The following is an 8,741-nucleotide window of genomic DNA, read 5'->3' as shown; positions in this document are numbered from 1 at the left end:
ATTTCCCCGGCGGATTCCTGCCCGCCGGAGAGCTCTTTTCTCTCTGGTGTTCTCCGCCCCGCAGAGGCGGCTGTAACTCTTCGTGAGGTACCCTCTGTGGCTTAGGTTTTCGGGACGAAGGGTTTCGCGAAGAAAAGGAGGCGAAAGGGGCTGTGGGGCCCACACACCACAAGGTGGCGCGGCCAGGCCATGGGCCGCGCCGCCCTATGGTCTGGTGTAGCGACCCAAAACAAATCCCCATATTAGATTTTTGTTTGTTATTTTCTTTTGTGCATCATCATGGCATATGCATCATATCATCCACAAGATTTTATCAAATAAAATTATTTTGAAATAAAAACTATTTATTTTCTTCCTCTCATATGGTTTTGTAAAACCCTCCCTTATCCTTTTCTTATTTTAAATAAAACCAAAACAAATATTTTGGAGCTTTGCAAAATTATTCCAAAACTAAAATCTCGTTTTGCAAATCTGCCAAACCTTCCTCTCACTCTTCTTTGCACCGGGAGTTCCAACAAGAAAAAGAAAAGAAGTAGCAGCAAAGAGAAGAAGAGAGAGCGCGACCAGCTGATTGATCGATCATGCTTCTACCTATTTTTTCTTTTCACCATACCAACTCCAGCCCAACTACTCACCGAAGCCATCCTTCCAACTCAGCCCGAGCAGCCCACCAATACCAGCGTATATTCTGCTCCTTCTTCTTCAACCTGTACGGCAGCGCATCCAGCGCTTCCACGTCGGCACCTGCTTGATGGGACGGACGAGGTTCTCCGACTCTCTGCTATAAAATCATTGCCTCCCCATCCTGCAACCCTAGTTCTCCTATTCCTCCCGGTACCCGCCGCCACTCTCTCGTTTTGCCTCTGCTCGTAGCACAACTTCTCCCACGCGCTCTGGACTTCGGCCGCTCGCGCCGCGCGCTGCGGCACGTCGTTGGCGCCTCGCCGTCCTCGCCCGCGGGCGCACCCAGCAAGACTCCGCCTTGCGCTGCTCCTCGCCGTCGCCATGACCTCCGGGATGTCGTCATCGCCATGACGTCCGCGACCTCGTCTTCGTCTCCAAGTTCTCTCACCACCGGCGTCCGCTCGGCCAAGATCCTCCCGAGTCGCACGCGCCTTCAGCTACACGCGCCCGTCCTGCATGTCGTCCCGGTCGTTGACCTCGTCTCTCCGCCCTCGCTCTTGACGTCGTCCGTCGCCAAGACCGCCAGCATCCGGACCTGCGCACGCTTCTGCAAGCACGTCGGCCAGTCCTCCATCCCCAGGGACGCCCGCTGCACCACGTTGCTGTCCACCTTGCCGGCCTCTACCTCTACTTCGACCTCCAGCGTGCTCCTGACCAGCTCCTCCGGCTGTTCGTCCGCGTGTGCGCCGCCAGGCCTCGCTGCGCTCGTCCTCACCCGCATGTCTCCATCCTCGCCTCAAGTTCGTCATCTCCGTCTTCGTCGCCCAGGTCCAAGGCGTGGCTTTTCTGCATCTTGAGCTGGCTGCGTATCCATTCATGTATCAACGCAAGCAACTCAACATCGTTTGGTTCGTTGGTTCTTCGTCTTTTCTAGCGGCTCACGTTCGATTTCTGTCCGAGTTCAGAAGCCTGAGCTTTTGCCGTTTGTTCCAGGTTCCCATCTTCGTTTGGATCAATAAAGGTTGCAGCTGCTCATGATCAAAATGTGCTTTGTAGACCAGCTGGTTCGTTTCTTTGTTCAGACGTGAGCTCCCGGGGTCAAATTCCATTCCATGCAAATGACAAATCCTTTTTATAATCCCCATTTGTTTATCTGATTCAATGACAGCCGGATTCCACCGTCAGCTCCTGCCAATGCCACCTCAGTGAACCCGTCAAGTCATCAATCCAATCATCACTCTCTGGTCCAGCCGTCAGCCGCTGTGGCTAGCTCTTCTCTGGTATAAAACGTTTTCATCTTTTCCCTGTTTTCTGAAAAATCCAGAAAATGTTTCAAACTTGCAAAAAATCATAGCTCTCAAACTATAACTCGGAATAAAATGTTTTATATATGAATTTTGCTCAGAAAAATACGAGGATCATGAATATGCCATCCATGCTTGCTGTTGCATCATGCATCATATAATTTCGTGCTAGTTCGCATTATCACCTAATATGTAACATATGGAATATGTGGGATATTGTATAAATGTTGTCCCGGTTCCATTTAACTTTGATGTAGCTCACCCCTGCCATGTTTGCTATGCTAATCCACCCTTAAATTTGACGATAGAAAATGCAACTCCAACCTAATTTATGTGTCCGGGGTTTCGACTCCGATTAATTTGGATAAGTTGCATCGCCGGATCATGTTTGCCATGCCATGCATATCATATCATGATCATGCAGATTCTTTTGCCGTAGTAGTAAGATGTGCATCTGTTGCTTGTTGTAGCGCTTTGATTCTTCCCGGATAGGATCACGAAGTGGTACGGTGAGATACGCCAAGTTCTCCGGATGTCCCTCGGCAAGCTCTAACAGGCAAGCATTTCCCCTATACTCCTCGCCCTGAAGTCGCTCACCTATTTTATTTTGCCTTCTCCCTCATGCTATCCTTAAGTTGCGTTCTTGTCACGTGTCCCTTCCACTTATTACCTCAAGCGACCCATATTGCCTCCACCAACCACCTATGGCTATTGTTTGGTATCGGGTCTGCCTTGCGAGTCGTAGTGCATGCTAGTGCTGTTATATCTCGTTACCGTTATCGCTATCTTATCGGTTGTCTGTTGGGAATCATGACACATGGTTTATGGTTATATCTGTTGGAAGTATCATGGTTACTTGTTAATAGTTGTTAGCGGAGGCATCGGTGGGTCAGTTGCTCGTTTTATGACGGCTCACTTGTGTTTCCTTAAAACCTAGGACCCCGAGTTCTTGTTATCTGTTCCGAGACCAGCGCTCTAACCACACGTGGGTATGCTTGGTCTCCTCGACCACCGCTTTAGGAATCTACGACTTTGTCCGGTGGCCACAACTAGTTTCGTAATGTTTTACCATTTGTTGTTTGCGTGCATGCCAGCATGTTACTTATTTATTTTGGGAAGCCCAGTGAGCCTTGTATCCCTTGTTTCTGGTATGCACGTATAGGTTTGCGGCCTGAGCGTTTATCGCATGCTGAAGCGGGTCATTCGCCCCTGTGTGTGTTTTGACCCTCGGAAGCCGTGCACGCAATAGCTAGGTCCGTTTCGAAGATACGGCCGGACTTCGATACGGGTTCAACTTGGTTAGGTGGCTTCCTGGACATTGTTGTCGTGAAGGAGAGTGCGAGTCGTGATATCCACCTGTCGCAAGTGGGTTGATCGTGCGTGTGGGCACATTTGGGCACCCCTGCAGGGTAAAATCTTATCGATAAGCCGCGTCCGCGGTTATGGACGACTTGGAGCTGTATGACTCGACCATAGACAACTTACACCTGATGTTTCAATCATAATTACTTGTGTAGTGAGTTAGCACAACTCTAATAATAACTGGTTAAAACTTGACAACCGTGTGAGTGCCTTTATAAGTACTTCCTTGCGAGGGGGGAACGCATCGGCTGTGTTTTGTTTGCAGAGTATAGAACTGCTAGCTTATGCGCTCTCTCATCTTCTCTGATTAGGCGACTGTTGTAGAGTGTCTCTATAGGTTTTTAGTGCTTGCGCGCTGCCGCTTAACCCCACCATATTACCTATGACGTTCCTCTTGCGTCCTCTAAGTCCCCTGCGTGCCTCAAGTACAAAGGACGACTGGTTGACGAATGCTTATACGTCTTGAAGTCTTGTTAAGTACGAACCCATACTTATTGCTGCTTCTACGGGATATAACCGGGCAGGTATGAAGATATGTTCGATGAAGAACGACGCTAGCAAGGTTACCCTTCCGGCTTGGCCTGGGCAGGGTTATGGACGCCACTGGTTATCTTCGGGACTCTTAGTCCAATTTGTATCTTGTCCGTACTCGGATGTATTCGATCTTTTGTATGATTTGGATCTTTGAGATGTATCTATTTGTATCTTGACTCGTTGGAGTCGTTGTTGTAATATATATGTTTCTTGTGGGCTCTATTGTAATCCTGTTGTAATGTTACCTCTCGTGATTGATTCCACCCGCATCGCGTGCATGCTTCGGCGTGTACGAGGCGCTTGGTGGTGCGTCTCCTAAAATCGATATCGTGCGGATTTCGGCGGATTCGCTGGGATCCTCATGGTACCGGTTTTGGGGCGTCACAAGTTGGTATCAGAGCCTCAGGTTGACGGTACCCCACTAGTCCAGCCTGTAGGATAACCTTGCCAACGGTCGTTGAGTGTAGAGAGTCCAAACTATTTTCTGAAACTCGTTGGATAGATCTGATAGCTCTGATTTTTCTCCTTACCTATATTCTTTCTCCTCTTACCTATGCGAGTTTTGAGTCTTCTCTCTTATCCGAGTTTCTCTAAGTCTTAGGTTTCGACGCGGGTTGGATGATCTTTGCTTCTCACCTATTAGGTACGATCTCCGGAGGATCCCGACGGAAGTGCATCATCAACATCGGAACAAGATTTCTTGTTGGTGGTGTCGACTGTTCTACATGGAGCAAGAACTCTTGTTAGTGGTGTCGAGAAGATCAACACCTCGACAGAAGAAGGTTCCACGTCAAGGTCGGGTGTTTGTCAACATGGTACAAGAAGATCCGATAGTTTAACCAACTCCCCCTTAGGTTGACGTGGGATCTCGGGGCGCGATCCCTTGTTAGTGGTGTCGATTGTAGCGACCCAAAACAAATCCCCATATTAGATTTTTGTTTGTTATTTTCTTTTGTGCATCATCATGGCATATGCATCATATCATCCACAAGATTTTATCAAATAAAATTATTTTGAAATAAAAACTATTTATTTTCTTCCTCTCATATGGTTTTGTAAAACCCTCCCTTATCCTTTTCTTATTTTAAATAAAACCAAAACAAATATTTTGGAGCTTTGCAAAATTATTCCAAAACTAAAATCTCGTTTTGCAAATCTGCCAAACCTTCCTCTCACTCTTCTTTGCACCGGGAGTTCCAACAAGAAAAAGAAAAGAAGTAGCAGCAAAGAGAAGAAGAGAGAGCGCGACCAGCTGATTGATCGATCATGCTTCTACCTATTTTTTCTTTTCACCATACCAACTCCAGCCCAACTACTCACCGAAGCCATCCTTCCAACTCAGCCCGAGCAGCCCACCAATACCAGCGTATATTCTGCTCCTTCTTCTTCAACCTGTACGGCAGCGCATCCAGCGCTTCCACGTCGGCACCTGCTTGATGGGACGGACGAGGTTCTCCGACTCTCTGCTATAAAATCATTGCCTCCCCATCCTGCAACCCTAGTTCTCCTATTCCTCCCGGTACCCGCCGCCACTCTCTCGTTTTGCCTCTGCTCGTAGCACAACTTCTCCCACGCGCTCTGGACTTCGGCCGCTCGCGCCGCGCGCTGCGGCACGTCGTTGGCGCCTCGCCGTCCTCGCCCGCGGGCGCACCCAGCAAGACTCCGCCTTGCGCTGCTCCTCGCCGTCGCCATGACCTCCGGGATGTCGTCATCGCCATGACGTCCGCGACCTCGTCTTCGTCTCCAAGTTCTCTCACCACCGGCGTCCGCTCGGCCAAGATCCTCCCGAGTCGCACGCGCCTTCAGCTACACGCGCCCGTCCTGCATGTCGTCCCGGTCGTTGACCTCGTCTCTCCGCCCTCGCTCTTGACGTCGTCCGTCGCCAAGACCGCCAGCATCCGGACCTGCGCACGCTTCTGCAAGCACGTCGGCCAGTCCTCCATCCCCAGGGACGCCCGCTGCACCACGTTGCTGTCCACCTTGCCGGCCTCTACCTCTACTTCGACCTCCAGCGTGCTCCTGACCAGCTCCTCCGGCTGTTCGTCCGCGTGTGCGCCGCCAGGCCTCGCTGCGCTCGTCCTCACCCGCATGTCTCCATCCTCGCCTCAAGTTCGTCATCTCCGTCTTCGTCGCCCAGGTCCAAGGCGTGGCTTTTCTGCATCTTGAGCTGGCTGCGTATCCATTCATGTATCAACGCAAGCAACTCAACATCGTTTGGTTCGTTGGTTCTTCGTCTTTTCTAGCGGCTCACGTTCGATTTCTGTCCGAGTTCAGAAGCCTGAGCTTTTGCCGTTTGTTCCAGGTTCCCATCTTCGTTTGGATCAATAAAGGTTGCAGCTGCTCATGATCAAAATGTGCTTTGTAGACCAGCTGGTTCGTTTCTTTGTTCAGACGTGAGCTCCCGGGGTCAAATTCCATTCCATGCAAATGACAAATCCTTTTTATAATCCCCATTTGTTTATCTGATTCAATGACAGCCGGATTCCACCGTCAGCTCCTGCCAATGCCACCTCAGTGAACCCGTCAAGTCATCAATCCAATCATCACTCTCTGGTCCAGCCGTCAGCCGCTGTGGCTAGCTCTTCTCTGGTATAAAACGTTTTCATCTTTTCCCTGTTTTCTGAAAAATCCAGAAAATGTTTCAAACTTGCAAAAAATCATAGCTCTCAAACTATAACTCGGAATAAAATGTTTTATATATGAATTTTGCTCAGAAAAATACGAGGATCATGAATATGCCATCCATGCTTGCTGTTGCATCATGCATCATATAATTTCGTGCTAGTTCGCATTATCACCTAATATGTAACATATGGAATATGTGGGATATTGTATAAATGTTGTCCCGGTTCCATTTAACTTTGATGTAGCTCACCCCTGCCATGTTTGCTATGCTAATCCACCCTTAAATTTGACGATAGAAAATGCAACTCCAACATAATTTATGTGTCCGGGTTTCGACTCCGATTAATTTGGATAAGTTGCATCGCAGGATCATGTTTGCCATGCCATGCATATCATATCATGATCATGCGAGATTCTTTTGCCGTAGTAGTAAGATGTGCATCTCGTTGCTTGTTGTAGCGCTTTGATTCTTCCCGGATAGGATCACGAAGTGGTACGGTGAGATACGCCAAGTTCTCCGGATGTCCCTCGGCAAGCTCTAACAGGCAAGCATTTCCCCTATACTCCTGCCCCTGCAGAAGTCGCTCACCTATTTTATTTTGCCTTCTCCCTCATGCTATCCTTAAGTTGCGTTCTTGTCACGTGTCCCTTCCACTTATTACCTCAAGCAGCCCATATTGCCTCCACCAACCACCTATGGCTATTGTTTGGTATCGGGTCTGCCTTGCGAGTCGTAGTGCATGCTAGTGCTGTTATATCTCGTTACCGTTATCGCTATCTTATCGGTTGTCTGTTGGGAATCATGACACATGGTTTATGGTTATATCTGTTGGAAGTATCATGGTTACTTGTTAATAGTTGTTAGCGGAGGCATCGGTGGGTCGATTGCTCGTTTTATGACGGCTCACTTGTGTTTCCTTAAAACCTAGGACCCCGAAGTTCTTGTTATACGTTAGAGACCGAGCGCTCTAACCACACGTGGGTATGCTTGGGTCTCCCTCGACCATCGCCGGAATCTACAGCTTTGTCCAGTGGCCACAACTAGTTTCGTAATGTTTTACCATTTGTTGTTTGCGTGCATGCCAGCATGTTACTTATTTATTTTGGGAAGCCCAGTGAGCCTTGTATCCCTTGTTTCTGGTATGCACGTATAGGTTTGCGGCCTGAGCGTTTATCGCATGCTGAAGCGGGTCATTCGCCCCTGTGTGTGTTTTGACCCTCGGAAGCCGTGCACGCAATAGCTAGGTCCGTTTCGAAGATACGGCCGGACTTCGATACGGGTTCAACTTGGTTAGGTGGCTTCCTGGACATTGTTGTCGTGAAGGAGAGTGCGAGTCGTGATATCCACCTGTCGCAAGTGGGTTGATCGTGCGTGTGGGCACATTTGGGCACCCCTGCAGGGTAAAATCTTATCGATAAGCCGCGTCCGCGGTTATGGACGACTTGGAGCTGTATGACTCGACCATAGACAACTTACACCTGATGTTTCAATCATAATTACTTGTGTAGTGAGTTAGCACAACTCTAATAATAACTGGTTAAAACTTGACAACCGTGTGAGTGCCTTTATAAGTACTTCCTTGCGAGGGGGGAACGCATCGGCTGTGTTTTGTTTGCAGAGTATAGAACTGCTAGCTTATGCGCTCTCTCATCTTCTCTGATTAGGCGACTGTTGTAGAGTGTCTCTATAGGTTTTTAGTGCTTGTGGCTGCCGCTTAACCCCACCATATTACCTATGACGTTCCTCTTGCGTCCTCTAAGTCCCCTGCGTGCCTCAAGTACAAAGGACGACTGGTTGACGAATGCTTATACGTCTTGAAGTCTTGTTAAGTACGAACCCGTACTTATTGCTGCTTCTACGGGATATAACCGGGCAGGTATGAAGATATGTTCGATGAAGAACGACGCTAGCAAGGTTACCCTTCCGGCTTGGCCTGGGCAGGGTTATGGACGCCACTGGTTATCTTCGGGACTCTTAGTCCAATTTGTATCTTGTCCGTACTCGGATGTATTCGATCTTTTGTATGATTTGGATCTTTGAGATGTATCTATTTGTATCTTGACTCGTTGGAGTCGTTGTTGTAATATATATGTTTCTTGTGGGCTCTATTGTAATCCTGTTGTAATGTTACCTCTCGTGATTGATTCCACCCGCATCGCGTGCATGCTTCGGCGTGTACGAGGCGCTTGGTGGTGCGTCTCCTAAAATCGATATCGTGCGGATTTCGGCGGATTCGCTGGGATCCTCATGGTACCGGTTTTGGGGCGTCACATCTGGGCCCACCTTGGGTC

At 48.8% G+C, this 8,741-nt stretch overlaps 2 long non-coding RNA genes across 3 annotated transcripts; both read left to right on the top strand.

Annotated features, from left to right (window-relative positions):
• Positions 1-328: 328 nt before the first annotated feature.
• Positions 329-2,485, top strand: LOC127307508 (uncharacterized). Of its 2 annotated transcripts, XR_007855632.2 has the most exons (4): positions 330-1,532; positions 1,618-1,708; positions 1,793-1,904; positions 2,399-2,485. It is a non-coding gene; the product is annotated as an uncharacterized lncRNA (long non-coding RNA). The 2 variants fall into 2 exon arrangements; XR_011746409.1 differs by lacking the exon at positions 2,399-2,485 and having other exon boundaries at positions 329-1,532; positions 1,793-2,378.
• A 2,281-nt stretch (positions 2,486-4,766) lies between these two features.
• On the top strand, positions 4,767-7,322 carry LOC127307506 (uncharacterized). The gene is made up of 4 exons (XR_011746408.1): positions 4,767-6,041; positions 6,127-6,217; positions 6,302-6,413; positions 6,909-7,322. It is a non-coding gene; the product is annotated as an uncharacterized lncRNA (long non-coding RNA).
• The last annotated feature ends 1,419 nt before the right edge of the window (positions 7,323-8,741 follow it).

This window comes from Lolium perenne, chromosome 6, assembly GCF_019359855.2.
Source record: "Lolium perenne isolate Kyuss_39 chromosome 6, Kyuss_2.0, whole genome shotgun sequence".
NCBI lineage: Eukaryota > Viridiplantae > Streptophyta > Magnoliopsida > Poales > Poaceae > Lolium > Lolium perenne.
Note: the sequence above shows the minus strand (reverse complement) of the source record. Positions and strands in the feature narration are given on the sequence as shown.